The sequence below is a fragment of the Mustela lutreola genome, chromosome 5 (assembly GCF_030435805.1).
Source record: "Mustela lutreola isolate mMusLut2 chromosome 5, mMusLut2.pri, whole genome shotgun sequence".
Lineage (NCBI taxonomy): Eukaryota > Metazoa > Chordata > Mammalia > Carnivora > Mustelidae > Mustela > Mustela lutreola.
Genome location: NC_081294.1, coordinates 156,600,867 through 156,617,774, shown reverse-complemented (window position 1 = coordinate 156,617,774; position 16,908 = coordinate 156,600,867).

Below are 16,908 nucleotides of genomic sequence, written 5' to 3'. Positions count from 1 at the left end.
GCCGCGGGAGAGCTGGTGCCTCTTGGGCCTTGCGTTCCCGGGCTCCAAATTCACGCCCGAGGTTCACCTTGCTAAGCCTAACTAAGCAGACACAGTCACCACCCTGCAGCAGCCTGCGTGGCCTAGCATGGCACTCTATGCCTTTTACCATCTCCTGGCGTAGGTAAGGCTTTTCCTTTTGCTCCCGCGCTCAGGCAGACTCTGGGCCTAGGCCAGTGTCTTCACCACAGGAGAGAGGAGGCCACAGGATCCCTGTACACGGTCCGTGCACTGGGATGGGGTACTGTGGGGGACTGTCTCCACTCCTTCCCTGGCACACCCCTGCCACCGACAACGCTGCCACATTTTGGTGGAAGACAGCATCTGACTGCCCCTTTCTCCATTGGGTTGTTTCTGTGAGTTCCGAGTACGGCACCTGGTGGCAAGCACAAGGCTGTCCTTGGGACAGGTGGTCAAGGAGATGCTGTCTCCTTCTGCCTGCCTCTGCCCAGACTCCTTCCTTAGAGTGGAGCACGCGCCCCTGCCCTTCTTATCCCCTCGTCTCCTTTGCACCAAGCTTCCATCTCTCCGTACAGGGAGCGGGTGACACTTGTCTTGCCACCGGCCTGCTGTTCGCGCCACGGCAGGCTATCCTGCTTACCGAGCGATTCCCGACCCCAAAGCCAACGGCTCCTTCTCTTCCCTGGGGGCGGCGTGCTGCGCCTACCCCACACTTGCTCCTGGGGAGCGTGGTGACAGACGTGTGCAACCATGCTTCTCTCTCAGGCAGAGGGGATTCTAGGGCAAAGAGACTTTCGCTCCATGCGGGTATATTCCACCGTGCTGCGGAGACTATCTTAGGCAAGCAGCAGCAGCGTTCCCAAACGAACTCTGATTTCCCAACGAATGCTGTGCTTTCCTAGGGGAGAAGCCCAGGCAAAGAGGCTTTTCGCCTTTCCCGACCCCAAGGCCAACGGCTCCTTCTCTTCCCCGCCTCTGATTTCCCAAAGAATGCTGTGCTTTGCCAGCGGCGATGCCCCGGCAAAGAGGCTTTCCCTCTATGCGGGTTTCTCCCATCGTGCTGCGGACACTAGGCTAAGGCAAGCAACAAAAGCAGCCCACAGAACCGACTCTGATTTCCCAGCGACTTCTATGCTTTCGCAGAGGTTTTCAGCTTGGCACAAACCGCACGTCGCTGCTGCTTCCTCAGCAAGGCTTTGGTCGTTCGCTCTGTCGCGGTAGGAGGAGAGCTGGTTCCTCTTGGGCCTTGCTTTCCCCTGCTCCAAGTTCGCGCCTGGGGTTCATCTTGTTAAGCCGAAGTAAGCAGACACAGTCACAACCCTGAAGCAGCGTGCGTGTCCTAGCATGGCACTCTATGCCTATTACCATCTCTTGGCATAGGTAAGGCTTTGCCTTTTCTCAGGCAGACTCTGGGCCTAGGCCAGTGCCTTCACCTCAGGAGATAGGAGGCGACAGGATCCCTGCACACGGCCCGTGAACTGGGATGGGGAACTGTAGGGGAGTGTCTCCACTCTTTCCCCGGCACACCCCCTGCCACATCTTTGTGGAAGACGGCATCTGACTGCCCGTTTCTCCATGGGGTTGTTTCTGCGAATTCCGGGTTTGGCACCTGGTGGCAAGCCCAAGCCTGCCCTTGGGACAGGTGGCAAGGAGATGCTGTCCCCTTGTGAGCAGAGGCACAGGACAGGCCTGCTTTCTGCCCAGACTCCTTCCTCAGAGTGGTGCATGCGCCCCTGCCCTAGTCGTCCCCTCAAGTCTCCTTAGCAGCCATGTTACCATCTCTCCGCACAGGGAGCGGGTGACACTTGTCTTGCCACCGGCCTGCCGTTCATTCCACGGAAGGCTATCCTGCTTCGAAAGCGTTTCCCGTCCCCAAGGCCAAAGGCTCCTTCTCTTCCCCGGGGCCGGCGTGCTGCGTCTTCCCACACTTGCTCCTGGGGAGCACGTTGACAGACGTGTGCAACCATGCTTCTCTCTCAGGCAGAGGGGATGCTAGGGCAAAGAGTATTACGCTCCATGCGGTTATCTTCCACCGTGCTGCGGAGACTAGCTCAGACAAGCAGAAGCAGCATCCCCAAACCCAACTCTGATTTCCCAACGAATGCCACACTTTCCCAGGGGAGATGCCCAGTCAAAGAGGCTTTCGCTGTATGCCGGGTTTCTCCCACCGTGAGACTGGCCTCAGGCAAGCATCAGCAGCCCGCAGAACATTTCTCAGCGCATGCTGTGCTTTCGCAGAGGCTTTGGCTTGGAGTGAACAGCACTTCGCCGCTGCTTCCTCAGCAAGGCTTCAGTCGCGTCAGGCAAGAAGAGCTGCTGGAGAGCTGGTGCCTCTTGGGCCTTGCTTTCCTGGGCTCCATGTTAGCGTCCTGGGTTCACCCTGCCAGGCCGAACTAAGCAGACAGCCACAACCCTGCAGTAGCGTGCGTAGCCAAGGATTGCACTCTAGGCACACTACCATCTCCCGGTGTAGGCATCGCTTGGCCTTTTACTCTGGCGCTCAGGCAGATTCACGGACTAGGCCAGTGCTTTCCCCACAGGAAAGGAGAGGTGACAGGATCCCTGCACACCGCCCGTGCACAGAATAGGGAGTTTTTGGGGGGGGGACTGTCCCCACTCCTTCCCCTTAAACCCCGTGCCTCCTCCAAGCTTCCACATCCTGGAGGAAGACGGCATCTGATGGCGAGTTCTTTCTGGGCGTTGTTTCTCGAGTTCAGGGTAGGCGCCTGGTGGCAAGCCCGTGTCTCCACCACGGACAGGTGACCAAGGAGCTGCTGTCTCCTTGGGCCCAAAGGCTCAGGACAGGCATGCTTTCTGCCCAGACTCCTTCCTAAGAGTGGAGCCCTTTCCCCTGCCCTAATCGTGCCCTCTGGTCTCTTTAGCAGCCAGGCTTCCGTTGCTCTGCAGTGACAGACATGTCCCTTTCCTTAAAAATCTTTCCACAGGCGCCACTGCGCTTCTCTCTCAGGCAGAGGGGATGCCCAGGCCAAGAGGATTTCGCTCCATGCGGGTTTATTACACCGCGCGGTGGAGACTGGCTCCGGCAAGCAGCAGGCAGCATCCCACAGACCCGACTCTGATTTCCCAAAGAATGCTGTGCTTTCCCATAGGGGAGGCCCCGGCAAAGAGTCTTTCGCTCTATGCGGGTTTCTCCCATCGTGCTGCGAATACTAGGCTACGGCAAGCAACGAGAGCAGCCCACAGAACCGACTCTGATTTCCCAGCGACAGCTGTGCTGTCGCAGATGTTTTCAGCTCGGCGCGAACCGCACTTCGCTACTGCTTTCTCAGCAAGGCCTTTTCTTTCGTTCTGTCGCGGCAGAGTGGTACAGCCGCGGGAGAGCTGGTGCCTCTTGGGCCTTGCGTTCCCGGGCTCCAAATTCACGCCCGAGGTTCACCTTGCTAAGCCTAACTAAGCAGACACAGTCACCACCCTGCAGCAGCCTGCGTGGCCTAGCATGGCACTCTATGCCTTTTACCATCTCCTGGCGTAGGTAAGGCTTTTCCTTTTGCTCCCGCGCTCAGGCAGACTCTGGGCCTAGGCCAGTGTCTTCACCACAGGAGAGAGGAGGCCACAGGATCCCTGTACACGGTCCGTGCACTGGGATGGGGTACTGTGGGGGACTGTCTCCACTCCTTCCCTGGCACACCCCTGCCACCGACAACGCTGCCACATTTTGGTGGAAGACAGCATCTGACTGCCCCTTTCTCCATTGGGTTGTTTCTGTGAGTTCCGAGTACGGCACCTGGTGGCAAGCACAAGGCTGTCCTTGGGACAGGTGGTCAAGGAGATGCTGTCTCCTTCTGCCTGCCTCTGCCCAGACTCCTTCCTTAGAGTGGAGCACGCGCCCCTGCCCTTCTTATCCCCTCGTCTCCTTTGCACCAAGCTTCCATCTCTCCGTACAGGGAGCGGGTGACACTTGTCTTGCCACCGGCCTGCTGTTCGCGCCACGGCAGGCTATCCTGCTTACCGAGCGATTCCCGACCCCAAAGCCAACGGCTCCTTCTCTTCCCTGGGGGCGGCGTGCTGCGCCTACCCCACACTTGCTCCTGGGGAGCGTGGTGACAGACGTGTGCAACCATGCTTCTCTCTCAGGCAGAGGGGATTCTAGGGCAAAGAGACTTTCGCTCCATGCGGGTATATTCCACCGTGCTGCGGAGACTATCTTAGGCAAGCAGCAGCAGCGTTCCCAAACGAACTCTGATTTCCCAACGAATGCTGTGCTTTCCTAGGGGAGAAGCCCAGGCAAAGAGGCTTTTCGCCTTTCCCGACCCCAAGGCCAACGGCTCCTTCTCTTCCCCGCCTCTGATTTCCCAAAGAATGCTGTGCTTTGCCAGCGGCGATGCCCCGGCAAAGAGGCTTTCCCTCTATGCGGGTTTCTCCCATCGTGCTGCGGACACTAGGCTAAGGCAAGCAACAAAAGCAGCCCACAGAACCGACTCTGATTTCCCAGCGACTTCTATGCTTTCGCAGAGGTTTTCAGCTTGGCACAAACCGCACGTCGCTGCTGCTTCCTCAGCAAGGCTTTGGTCGTTCGCTCTGTCGCGGTAGGAGGAGAGCTGGTTCCTCTTGGGCCTTGCTTTCCCCTGCTCCAAGTTCGCGCCTGGGGTTCATCTTGTTAAGCCGAAGTAAGCAGACACAGTCACAACCCTGAAGCAGCGTGCGTGTCCTAGCATGGCACTCTATGCCTATTACCATCTCTTGGCATAGGTAAGGCTTTGCCTTTTCTCAGGCAGACTCTGGGCCTAGGCCAGTGCCTTCACCTCAGGAGATAGGAGGCGACAGGATCCCTGCACACGGCCCGTGAACTGGGATGGGGAACTGTAGGGGAGTGTCTCCACTCTTTCCCCGGCACACCCCCTGCCACATCTTTGTGGAAGACGGCATCTGACTGCCCGTTTCTCCATGGGGTTGTTTCTGCGAATTCCGGGTTTGGCACCTGGTGGCAAGCCCAAGCCTGCCCTTGGGACAGGTGGCAAGGAGATGCTGTCCCCTTGTGAGCAGAGGCACAGGACAGGCCTGCTTTCTGCCCAGACTCCTTCCTCAGAGTGGTGCATGCGCCCCTGCCCTAGTCGTCCCCTCAAGTCTCCTTAGCAGCCATGTTACCATCTCTCCGCACAGGGAGCGGGTGACACTTGTCTTGCCACCGGCCTGCCGTTCATTCCACGGAAGGCTATCCTGCTTCGAAAGCGTTTCCCGTCCCCAAGGCCAAAGGCTCCTTCTCTTCCCCGGGGCCGGCGTGCTGCGTCTTCCCACACTTGCTCCTGGGGAGCACGTTGACAGACGTGTGCAACCATGCTTCTCTCTCAGGCAGAGGGGATGCTAGGGCAAAGAGTATTACGCTCCATGCGGTTATCTTCCACCGTGCTGCGGAGACTAGCTCAGACAAGCAGAAGCAGCATCCCCAAACCCAACTCTGATTTCCCAACGAATGCCACACTTTCCCAGGGGAGATGCCCAGTCAAAGAGGCTTTCGCTGTATGCCGGGTTTCTCCCACCGTGAGACTGGCCTCAGGCAAGCATCAGCAGCCCGCAGAACATTTCTCAGCGCATGCTGTGCTTTCGCAGAGGCTTTGGCTTGGAGTGAACAGCACTTCGCCGCTGCTTCCTCAGCAAGGCTTCAGTCGCGTCAGGCAAGAAGAGCTGCTGGAGAGCTGGTGCCTCTTGGGCCTTGCTTTCCTGGGCTCCATGTTAGCGTCCTGGGTTCACCCTGCCAGGCCGAACTAAGCAGACAGCCACAACCCTGCAGTAGCGTGCGTAGCCAAGGATTGCACTCTAGGCACACTACCATCTCCCGGTGTAGGCATCGCTTGGCCTTTTACTCTGGCGCTCAGGCAGATTCACGGACTAGGCCAGTGCTTTCCCCACAGGAAAGGAGAGGTGACAGGATCCCTGCACACCGCCCGTGCACAGAATAGGGAGTTTTTGGGGGGGGGACTGTCCCCACTCCTTCCCCTTAAACCCCGTGCCTCCTCCAAGCTTCCACATCCTGGAGGAAGACGGCATCTGATGGCGAGTTCTTTCTGGGCGTTGTTTCTCGAGTTCAGGGTAGGCGCCTGGTGGCAAGCCCGTGTCTCCACCACGGACAGGTGACCAAGGAGCTGCTGTCTCCTTGGGCCCAAAGGCTCAGGACAGGCATGCTTTCTGCCCAGACTCCTTCCTCAGAGTGGAGCCCTTTCCCCTGCCCTAATCGTGCCCTCTGGTCTCTTTAGCAGCCAGGCTTCCGTCGCTCTGCAGTGACAGACATGTCCCTTTCCTTAAAAATCTTTCCACAGGCGCCACTGCGCTTCTCTCTCAGGCAGAGGGGATGCCCAGGCCAAGAGGATTTCGCTCCATGCGGGTTTATTACACCGCGCGGTGGAGACTGGCTCCGGCAAGCAGCAGGCAGCATCCCACAGACCCGACTCTGATTTCCCAAAGAATGCTGTGCTTTCCCATAGGGGAGGCCCCGGCAAAGAGTCTTTCGCTCTATGCGGGTTTCCCCATCGTGCTGCGAATACTAGGCTACGGCAAGCAACGAGAGCAGCCCACAGAACCGACTCTGATTTCCCAGCGACAGCTGTGCTGTCGCAGATGTTTTCAGCTCGGCGCGAACCGCACTTCGCTACTGCTTTCTCAGCAAGGCCTTTTCTTTCGTTCTGTCGCGGCAGAGTGGTACAGCCGCGGGAGAGCTGGTGCCTCTTGGGCCTTGCGTTCCCGGGCTCCAAATTCACGCCCGAGGTTCACCTTGCTAAGCCTAACTAAGCAGACACAGTCACCACCCTGCAGCAGCCTGCGTGGCCTAGCATGGCACTCTATGCCTTTTACCATCTCCTGGCGTAGGTAAGGCTTTTCCTTTTGCTCCCGCGCTCAGGCAGACTCTGGGCCTAGGCCAGTGTCTTCACCACAGGAGAGAGGAGGCCACAGGATCCCTGTACACGGTCCGTGCACTGGGATGGGGTACTGTGGGGGACTGTCTCCACTCCTTCCCTGGCACACCCCTGCCACCGACAACGCTGCCACATTTTGGTGGAAGACAGCATCTGACTGCCCCTTTCTCCATTGGGTTGTTTCTGTGAGTTCCGAGTACGGCACCTGGTGGCAAGCACAAGGCTGTCCTTGGGACAGGTGGTCAAGGAGATGCTGTCTCCTTCTGCCTGCCTCTGCCCAGACTCCTTCCTTAGAGTGGAGCACGCGCCCCTGCCCTTCTTATCCCCTCGTCTCCTTTGCACCAAGCTTCCATCTCTCCGTACAGGGAGCGGGTGACACTTGTCTTGCCACCGGCCTGCTGTTCGCGCCACGGCAGGCTATCCTGCTTACCGAGCGATTCCCGACCCCAAAGCCAACGGCTCCTTCTCTTCCCTGGGGGCGGCGTGCTGCGCCTACCCCACACTTGCTCCTGGGGAGCGTGGTGACAGACGTGTGCAACCATGCTTCTCTCTCAGGCAGAGGGGATTCTAGGGCAAAGAGACTTTCGCTCCATGCGGGTATATTCCACCGTGCTGCGGAGACTATCTTAGGCAAGCAGCAGCAGCGTTCCCAAACGAACTCTGATTTCCCAACGAATGCTGTGCTTTCCTAGGGGAGAAGCCCAGGCAAAGAGGCTTTTCGCCTTTCCCGACCCCAAGGCCAACGGCTCCTTCTCTTCCCCGCCTCTGATTTCCCAAAGAATGCTGTGCTTTGCCAGCGGCGATGCCCCGGCAAAGAGGCTTTCCCTCTATGCGGGTTTCTCCCATCGTGCTGCGAACACTAGGCTAAGGCAAGCAACAAAAGCAGCCCACAGAACCGACTCTGATTTCCCAGCGACTTCTATGCTTTCGCAGAGGTTTTCAGCTTGGCACAAACCGCACGTCGCTGCTGCTTCCTCAGCAAGGCTTTGGTCGTTCGCTCTGTCGCGGTAGGAGGAGAGCTGGTTCCTCTTGGGCCTTGCTTTCCCCTGCTCCAAGTTCGCGCCTGGGGTTCATCTTGTTAAGCCGAAGTAAGCAGACACAGTCACAACCCTGAAGCAGCGTGCGTGTCCTAGCATGGCACTCTATGCCTATTACCATCTCTTGGCATAGGTAAGGCTTTGCCTTTTCTCAGGCAGACTCTGGGCCTAGGCCAGTGCCTTCACCTCAGGAGATAGGAGGCGACAGGATCCCTGCACACGGCCCGTGACATGGGATGGGGAACTGTAGGGGAGTGTCTCCACTCTTTCCCCGGCACACCCCCTGCCACATCTTTGTGGAAGACGGCATCTGACTGCCCGTTTCTCCATGGGGTTGTTTCTGCGAATTCCGGGTTTGGCACCTGGTGGCAAGCCCAAGCCTGCCCTTGGGACAGGTGGCAAGGAGATGCTGTCCCCTTGTGAGCAGAGGCACAGGACAGGCCTGCTTTCTGCCCAGACTCCTTCCTCAGAGTGGTGCATGCGCCCCTGCCCTAGTCGTCCCCTCAAGTCTCCTTAGCAGCCAGGTTACCATCTCTCCGCACAGGGAGCGGGTGACACTTGTCTTGCCACCGGCCTGCCGTTCATTCCACGGCAGGCTATCCTGCTTCGAAAGCGTTTCCCGACCCCAAGGCCAAAGGCTCCTTCTCTTCCCCGGGGCCGGCGTGCTGCGTCTTCCCACACTTGCTCCTGGGGAGCACGTTGACAGACGTGTGCAACCATGCTTCTCTCTCAGGCAGAGGGGATGCTAGGGCAAAGAGTATTACGCTCCATGCGGTTATCTTCCACCGTGCTGCGGAGACTAGCTCAGACAAGCAGAAGCAGCATCCCCAAACCCAACTCTGATTTCCCAAAGAATGCCACACTTTCCCAGGGGAGATGCCCAGGCAAAGAGGCTTTCGCTGTATGCCGGGTTTCTCCCACCGTGAGACTGGCCTCAGGCAAGCATCAGCAGCCCGCAGAACATTTCTCAGCGCATGCTGTGCTTTCGCAGAGGCTTTGGCTTGGAGTGAACAGCACTTCGCCGCTGCTTCCTCAGCAAGGCTTCAGTCGCGTCAGGCAAGAAGAGCTGCTGGAGAGCTGGTGCCTCTTGGGCCTTGCTTTCCTGGGCTCCATGTTAGCGTCCTGGGTTCACCCTGCCAGGCCGAACTAAGCAGACATAGCCACAACCCTGCAGTAGCTTCCGTAGCCAAGGATTGCACTCTAGGCACACTACCATCTCCCGGTGTAGGCATCGCTTGGCCTTTTACTCTGGCGCTCAGGCAGATTCACGGACTAGGCCAGTGCTTTCCCCACAGGAAAGGAGAGGTGACAGGATCCCTGCACACCGCCCGTGCACAGAATAGGGAGTTTTGGGGGGGGGGGACTGTCCCCACTCCTTCCCCTTAAACCCCGTGCCTCCTCCAAGCTTCCACATCCTGGAGGAAGACGGCATCTGATGGCGAGTTCTTTCTGGGCGTTGTTTCTCGAGTTCAGGGTAGGCGCCTGGTGGCAAGCCCGTGTCTCCACCACGGACAGGTGACCAAGGAGCTGCTGTCTCCTTGGGCACAAAGGCTCAGGACAGGCATGCTTTCTGCCCAGACTCCTTCCTCAGAGTTGAGTCCTTTCCCCTGCCCTAATCGTGCCCTCTGGTCTCTTTAGCAGCCAGGCTTCCGTTGCTCTGCAGTGACAGACATGTCCCTTTCCTTAAAAATCTTTCCACAGGCGCCACTGCGCTTCTCTCTCAGGTAGAGGGGATGCCCAGGCCAAGAGGATTTCGCTCCATGCGGGTTTATTACACCGCGCGGTGGAGACTGGCTCCGGCAAGCAGCAGGCAGCATCCCACAGACCCGACTCTGATTTCCCAAAGAATGCTGTGCTTTCCCATAGGGGAGGCCCCGGCAAAGAGTCTTTCGCTCTATGCGGGTTTCTCCCATCGTGCTGCGAATACTAGGCTACGGCAAGCAACGAGAGCAGCCCACAGAACCTACTCTGATTTCCCAGCGACAGCTGTGCTGTCGCAGATGTTTTCAGCTCGGCGCGAACCGCACTTCGCTACTGCTTTCTCAGCAAGGCCTTTTCTTTCGTTCTGTCGCGGCAGAGTGGTACAGCCGCGGGAGAGCTGGTGCCTCTTGGGCCTTGCGTTCCCGGGCTCCAAATTCACGCCCGAGGTTCACCTTGCTAAGCCTAACTAAGCAGACACAGTCACCACCCTGCAGCAGCCTGCGTGGCCTAGCATGGCACTCTATGCCTTTTACCATCTCCTGGCGTAGGTAAGGCTTTTCCTTTTGCTCCCGCGCTCAGGCAGACTCTGGGCCTAGGCCAGTGTCTTCACCACAGGAGAGAGGAGGCCACAGGATCCCTGTACACGGTCCGTGCACTGGGATGGGGTACTGTGGGGGACTGTCTCCACTCCTTCCCTGGCACACCCCTGCCACCGACAACGCTGCCACATTTTGGTGGAAGACAGCATCTGACTGCCCCTTTCTCCATTGGGTTGTTTCTGTGAGTTCCGAGTACGGCACCTGGTGGCAAGCACAAGGCTGTCCTTGGGACAGGTGGTCAAGGAGATGCTGTCTCCTTCTGCCTGCCTCTGCCCAGACTCCTTCCTTAGAGTGGAGCACGCGCCCCTGCCCTTCTTATCCCCTCGTCTCCTTTGCACCAAGCTTCCATCTCTCCGTACAGGGAGCGGGTGACACTTGTCTTGCCACCGGCCTGCTGTTCGCGCCACGGCAGGCTATCCTGCTTACCGAGCGATTCCCGACCCCAAAGCCAACGGCTCCTTCTCTTCCCTGGGGGCGGCGTGCTGCGCCTACCCCACACTTGCTCCTGGGGAGCGTGGTGACAGACGTGTGCAACCATGCTTCTCTCTCAGGCAGAGGGGATTCTAGGGCAAAGAGAATTTCGCTCCATGCGGGTATATTCCACCGTGCTGCGGAGACTATCTTAGGCAAGCAGCAGCAGCGTTCCCAAACGAACTCTGATTTCCCAACGAATGCTGTGCTTTCCTAGGGGAGAAGCCCAGGCAAAGAGGCTTTTCGCCTTTCCCGACCCCAAGGCCAACGGCTCCTTCTCTTCCCCGCCTCTGATTTCCCAAAGAATGCTGTGCTTTGCCAGCGGCGATGCCCCGGCAAAGAGGCTTTCCCTCTATGCGGGTTTCTCCCATCGTGCTGCGGACACTAGGCTAAGGCAAGCAACAAAAGCAGCCCACAGAACCGACTCTGATTTCCCAGCGACTTCTATGCTTTCGCAGAGGTTTTCAGCTTGGCACAAACCGCACGTCGCTGCTGCTTCCTCAGCAAGGCTTTGGTCGTTCGCTCTGTCGCGGTAGGAGGAGAGCTGGTTCCTCTTGGGCCTTGCTTTCCCCTGCTCCAAGTTCGCGCCTGGGGTTCATCTTGTTAAGCCGAACTAAGCAGACACAGTCACAACCCTGAAGCAGCGTGCGTGTCCTAGCATGGCACTCTATGCCTATTACCATCTCTTGGCATAGGTAAGGCTTTGCCTTTTCTCAGGCAGACTCTGGGCCTAGGCCAGTGCCTTCACCTCAGGAGATAGGAGGCGACAGGATCCCTGCACACGGCCCGTGAACTGGGATGGGGAACTGTAGGGGAGTGTCTCCACTCTTTCCCCGGCACACCCCCTGCCACATCTTTGTGGAAGACGGCATCTGACTGCCCGTTTCTCCATGGGGTTGTTTCTGCGAATTCCGGGTTTGGCACCTGGTGGCAAGCCCAAGCCTGCCCTTGGGACAGGTGGCAAGGAGATGCTGTCCCCTTGTGAGCAGAGGCACAGGACAGGCCTGCTTTCTGCCCAGACTCCTTCCTCAGAGTGGTGCATGCGCCCCTGCCCTAGTCGTCCCCTCAAGTCTCCTTAGCAGCCAGGTTACCATCTCTCCGCACAGGGAGCGGGTGACACTTGTCTTGCCACCGGCCTGCCGTTCATTCCACGGAAGGCTATCCTGCTTCGAAAGCGTTTCCCGTCCCCAAGGCCAAAGGCTCCTTCTCTTCCCCGGGGCCGGCGTGCTGCGTCTTCCCACACTTGCTCCTGGGGAGCACGTTGACAGACGTGTGCAACCATGCTTCTCTCTCAGGCAGAGGGGATGCTAGGGCAAAGAGTATTACGCTCCATGCGGTTATCTTCCACCGTGCTGCGGAGACTAGCTCAGACAAGCAGAAGCAGCATCCCCAAACCCAACTCTGATTTCCCAACGAATGCCACACTTTCCCAGGGGAGATGCCCAGTCAAAGAGGCTTTCGCTGTATGCCGGGTTTCTCCCACCGTGAGACTGGCCTCAGGCAAGCATCAGCAGCCCGCAGAACATTTCTCAGCGCATGCTGTGCTTTCGCAGAGGCTTTGGCTTGGAGTGAACAGCACTTCGCCGCTGCTTCCTCAGCAAGGCTTCAGTCGCGTCAGGCAAGAAGAGCTGCTGGAGAGCTGGTGCCTCTTGGGCCTTGCTTTCCTGGGCTCCATGTTAGCGTCCTGGGTTCACCCTGCCAGGCCGAACTAAGCAGACAGCCACAACCCTGCAGTAGCGTGCGTAGCCAAGGATTGCACTCTAGGCACACTACCATCTCCCGGTGTAGGCATCGCTTGGCCTTTTACTCTGGCGCTCAGGCAGATTCACGGACTAGGCCAGTGCTTTCCCCACAGGAAAGGAGAGGTGACAGGATCCCTGCACACCGCCCGTGCACAGAATAGGGAGTTTTGGGGGGGGGGGACTGTCCCCACTCCTTCCCCTTAAACCCCGTGCCTCCTCCAAGCTTCCACATCCTGGAGGAAGACGGCATCTGATGGCGAGTTCTTTCTGGGCGTTGTTTCTCGAGTTCAGGGTAGGCGCCTGGTGGCAAGCCCGTGTCTCCACCACGGACAGGTGACCAAGGAGCTGCTGTCTCCTTGGGCCCAAAGGCTCAGGACAGGCATGCTTTCTGCCCAGACTCCTTCCTCAGAGTGGAGCCCTTTCCCCTGCCCTAATCGTGCCCTCTGGTCTCTTTAGCAGCCAGGCTTCCGTCGCTCTGCAGTGACAGACATGTCCCTTTCCTTAAAAATCTTTCCACAGGCGCCACTGCGCTTCTCTCTCAGGCAGAGGGGATGCCCAGGCCAAGAGGATTTCGCTCCATGCGGGTTTATTACACCGCGCGGTGGAGACTGGCTCCGGCAAGCAGCAGGCAGCATCCCACAGACCCGACTCTGATTTCCCAAAGAATGCTGTGCTTTCCCATAGGGGAGGCCCGGGCAAAGAGTCTTTCGCTCTATGCGGGTTTCTCCCATCGTGCTGCGAATACTAGGCTAAGGCAAGCAACGAGAGCAGACCATAGAACCGACTCTGATTTCCCAGCGACAGCTGTGCTGTCGCAGATGTTTTCAGCTCGGCGCGAACCGCACTTCGCTACTGCATTCTCAGCAAGGCCTTTTCTTTCGTTCTGTCGCGGCAGAGTGGTACAGCCGCGGGAGAGCTGGTGCCTCTTGGGCCTTGCGTTCCCGGGCTCCAAATTCACGCCCGAGGTTCACCTTGCTAAGCCTAACTAAGCAGACACAGTCACCACCCTGCAGCAGCCTGCGTGGCCTAGCATGGCACTCTATGCCTTTTACCATCTCCTGGCGTAGGTAAGGCTTTTCCTTTTGCTCCCGCGCTCAGGCAGACTGGGCCTAGGCCAGTGTCTTCACCACAGGAGAGAGGAGGCCACAGGATCCCTGTACACGGTCCGTGCACTGGGATGAGGTACTGTGGGGGACTGTCTCCACTCCTTCCCTGGCACACCCCTGCCACCGACAACGCTGCCACATTTTGGTGGAAGACAGCATCTGACTGCCCCTTTCTCCATTGGGTTGTTTCTGTGAGTTCCGAGTACGGCACCTGGTGGCAAGCACAAGGCTGTCCTTGGGACAGGTGGTCAAGGAGATGCTGTCTCCTTCTGCCTGCCTCTGCCCAGACTCCTTCCTTAGAGTGGAGCACGCGCCCCTGCCCTTCTTATCCCCTCGTCTCCTTTGCACCAAGCTTCCATCTCTCCGTACAGGGAGCGGGTGACACTTGTCTTGCCACCGGCCTGCTGTTCGCGCCACGGCAGGCTATCCTGCTTACCGAGCGATTCCCGACCCCAAAGCCAACGGCTCCTTCTCTTCCCTGGGGGCGGCGTGCTGCGCCTACCCCTCACTTGCTCCTGGGGAGCGTGGTGACAGACGTGTGCAACCATGCTTCTCTCTCAGGCAGAGGGGATTCTAGGGCAAAGAGAATTTCGCTCCATGCGGGTATATTCCACCGTGCTGCGGAGACTATCTTAGGCAAGCAGCAGCAGCGTTCCCAAACGAACTCTGATTTCCCAACGAATGCTGTGCTTTCCTAGGGGAGAAGCCCAGGCAAAGAGGCTTTTCGCCTTTCCCGACCCCAGGGCCAACGGCTCCTTCTCTTCCCCGCCTCTGATTTCCCAAAGAATGCTGTGCTTTGCCAGCGGCGATGCCCCGGCAAAGAGGCTTTCCCTCTATGCGGGTTTCTCCCATCGTGCTGCGAACACTAGGCTAAGGCAAGCAACAAAAGCAGCCCACAGAACCGACTCTGATTTCCCAGCGACTTCTATGCTTTCGCAGAGGTTTTCAGCTTGGCACAAACCGCACGTCGCTGCTGCTTCCTCAGCAAGGCTTTGGTCGTTCGCTCTGTCGCGGTAGGAGGAGAGCTGGTTCCTCTTGGGCCTTGCTTTCCCCTGCTCCAAGTTCGCCCCTGGGGTTCATCTTGTTAAGCCGAACTAAGCAGACACAGTCACAACCCTGAAGCAGCGTGCGTGTCCTAGCATGGCACTCTATGCCTATTACCATCTCTTGGCATAGGTAAGGCTTTGCCTTTTCTCAGGCAGACTCTGGGCCTAGGCCAGTGCCTTCACCTCAGGAGATAGGAGGCGACAGGATCCCTGCACACGGCCCGTGAACTGGGATGGGGAACTGTAGGGGAGTGTCTCCACTCTTTCTCCGGCACACCCCCTGCCACATCTTTGTGGAAGACGGCATCTGACTGCCCGTTTCTCCATGGGGTTGTTTCTGCGAATTCCGGGTTTGGCACCTGGTGGCAAGCCCAAGCCTGCCCTTGGGACAGGTGGCAAGGAGATGCTGTCCCCTTGTGAGCAGAGGCACAGGACAGGCCTGCTTTCTGCCCAGACTCCTTCCTCAGAGTGGTGCATGCGCCCCTGCCCTAGTCGTCCCCTCAAGTCTCCTTAGCAGCCAGGTTACCATCTCTCCGCACAGGGAGCGGGTGACACTTGTCTTGCCACCGGCCTGCTGTTCATTCCACGGCAGGCTATCCTGCTTCCCGAGCGTTTCCCGACCCCAAGGCCAAAGGCTCCTTCTCTTCCCCGGGGCCGGCGTGCTGCGTCTTCCCACACTTGCTCCTGGGGAGCACGGTGACAGACGTGTGCAACCATGCTTCTCTCTCAGGCAGAGGGGATGCTAGGGCAAAGAGTATTACGCTCCATGCGGTTATCTTCCACCGTGCTGCGGAGACTAGCTCAAGCAAGCAGAAGCAGTATCCCCAAACCCAACTATGATTTCCCAACGAATGCCACACTTTCCCAGGGGAGATGCCCAGGCAAAGAGTCTTTCGTTGTATGCCGGGTTTCTCCCACCGTGAGACTGGCCTCAGGCAAGCATCAGCAGCCCGCAGAACATTTCTCAGCGCATGCTGTGCTTTCGCAGAGGCTTTGGCTTGGAGTGAACAGCACTTCGCCGCTGCTTCCTCAGCAAGGCTTCAGTCGCATCAGGCAAGAAGAGCTGCTGGAGAGCTGGTGCCTCTTGGGCCTTGCTTTCCTGGGCTCCATGTTAGTCTCCTGGGTTCACACTGCCAGGCCGAACTAAGCAGACATAGCCACAACCCTGCAGTAGCGTGCGTAGCCAAGGATTGCACTCTAGGCACACTACCATCTCCCGGTGTAGGCATCGCTTGGCCTTTTACTCTGGCGCTCAGGCAGATTCACGGACTAGGCCAGTGCTTTCCCCACAGGAAAGGAGAGGTGACAGGATCCCTGCACACCGCCCGTGCACAGAATAGGGAGTTTGGGGGGGGGGGACTGTCCCCACTCCTTCCCCTTAAACCCCGTGCCTCCTCCAAGCTTCCACATCCTGGAGGAAGACGGCATCTGATGGCGAGTTCTTTCTGGGCATTGTTTCTCGAGTTCAGGTTAGGCGCCTGGTGGCAAGCCCGTGTCTCCACCACGGACAGGTGACCAAGGAGCTGCTGTCTCCTTGGGCCCAAAGGCTCAGGACAGGCATGCTTTCTGCCCAGACTCCTTCCTCAGAGTGGAGCCCTTTCCCCTGCCCTAATCGTGCCCTCTGGTCTCTTTAGCAGCCAGGCTTCCGTTGCTCTGCAGTGACAGACATGTCCCTTTCCTTAAAAATCTTTCCACAGGCGCCACTGCGCTTCTCTCTCAGGCAGAGGGGATGCCCAGGCCAAGAGGATTTCGCTCCATGCGGGTTTATTACACCGCGCGGTGGAGACTGGCTCCGGCAAGCAGCAGGCAGCATCCCACAGACCCGACTCTGATTTCCCAAAGAATGCTGTGCTTTCCCATAGGGGAGGCCCCGGCAAAGAGTCTTTCGCTCTATGCGGGTTTCTCCCATCGTGCTGCGAATACTAGGCTACGGCAAGCAACGAGAGCAGCCCACAGAACCGACTCTGATTTCCCAGCGACAGCTGTGCTGTCGCAGATGTTTTCAGCTCGGCGCGAACCGCACTTCGCTACTGCTTTCTCAGCAAGGCCTTTTCTTTCGTTCTGTCGCGGCAGAGTGGTACAGCCGCGGGAGAGCTGGTGCCTCTTGGGCCTTGCGTTCCCGGGCTCCAAATTCACGCCCGAGGTTCACCTTGCTAAGCCTAACTAAGCAGACACAGTCACCACCCTGCAGCAGCCTGCGTGGCCTAGCATGGCACTCTATGCCTTTTACCATCTCCTGGCGTAGGTAAGGCTTTTCCTTTTGCTCCCGCGCTCAGGCAGACTCTGGGCCTAGGCCAGTGTCTTCACCACAGGAGAGAGGAGGCCACAGGATCCCTG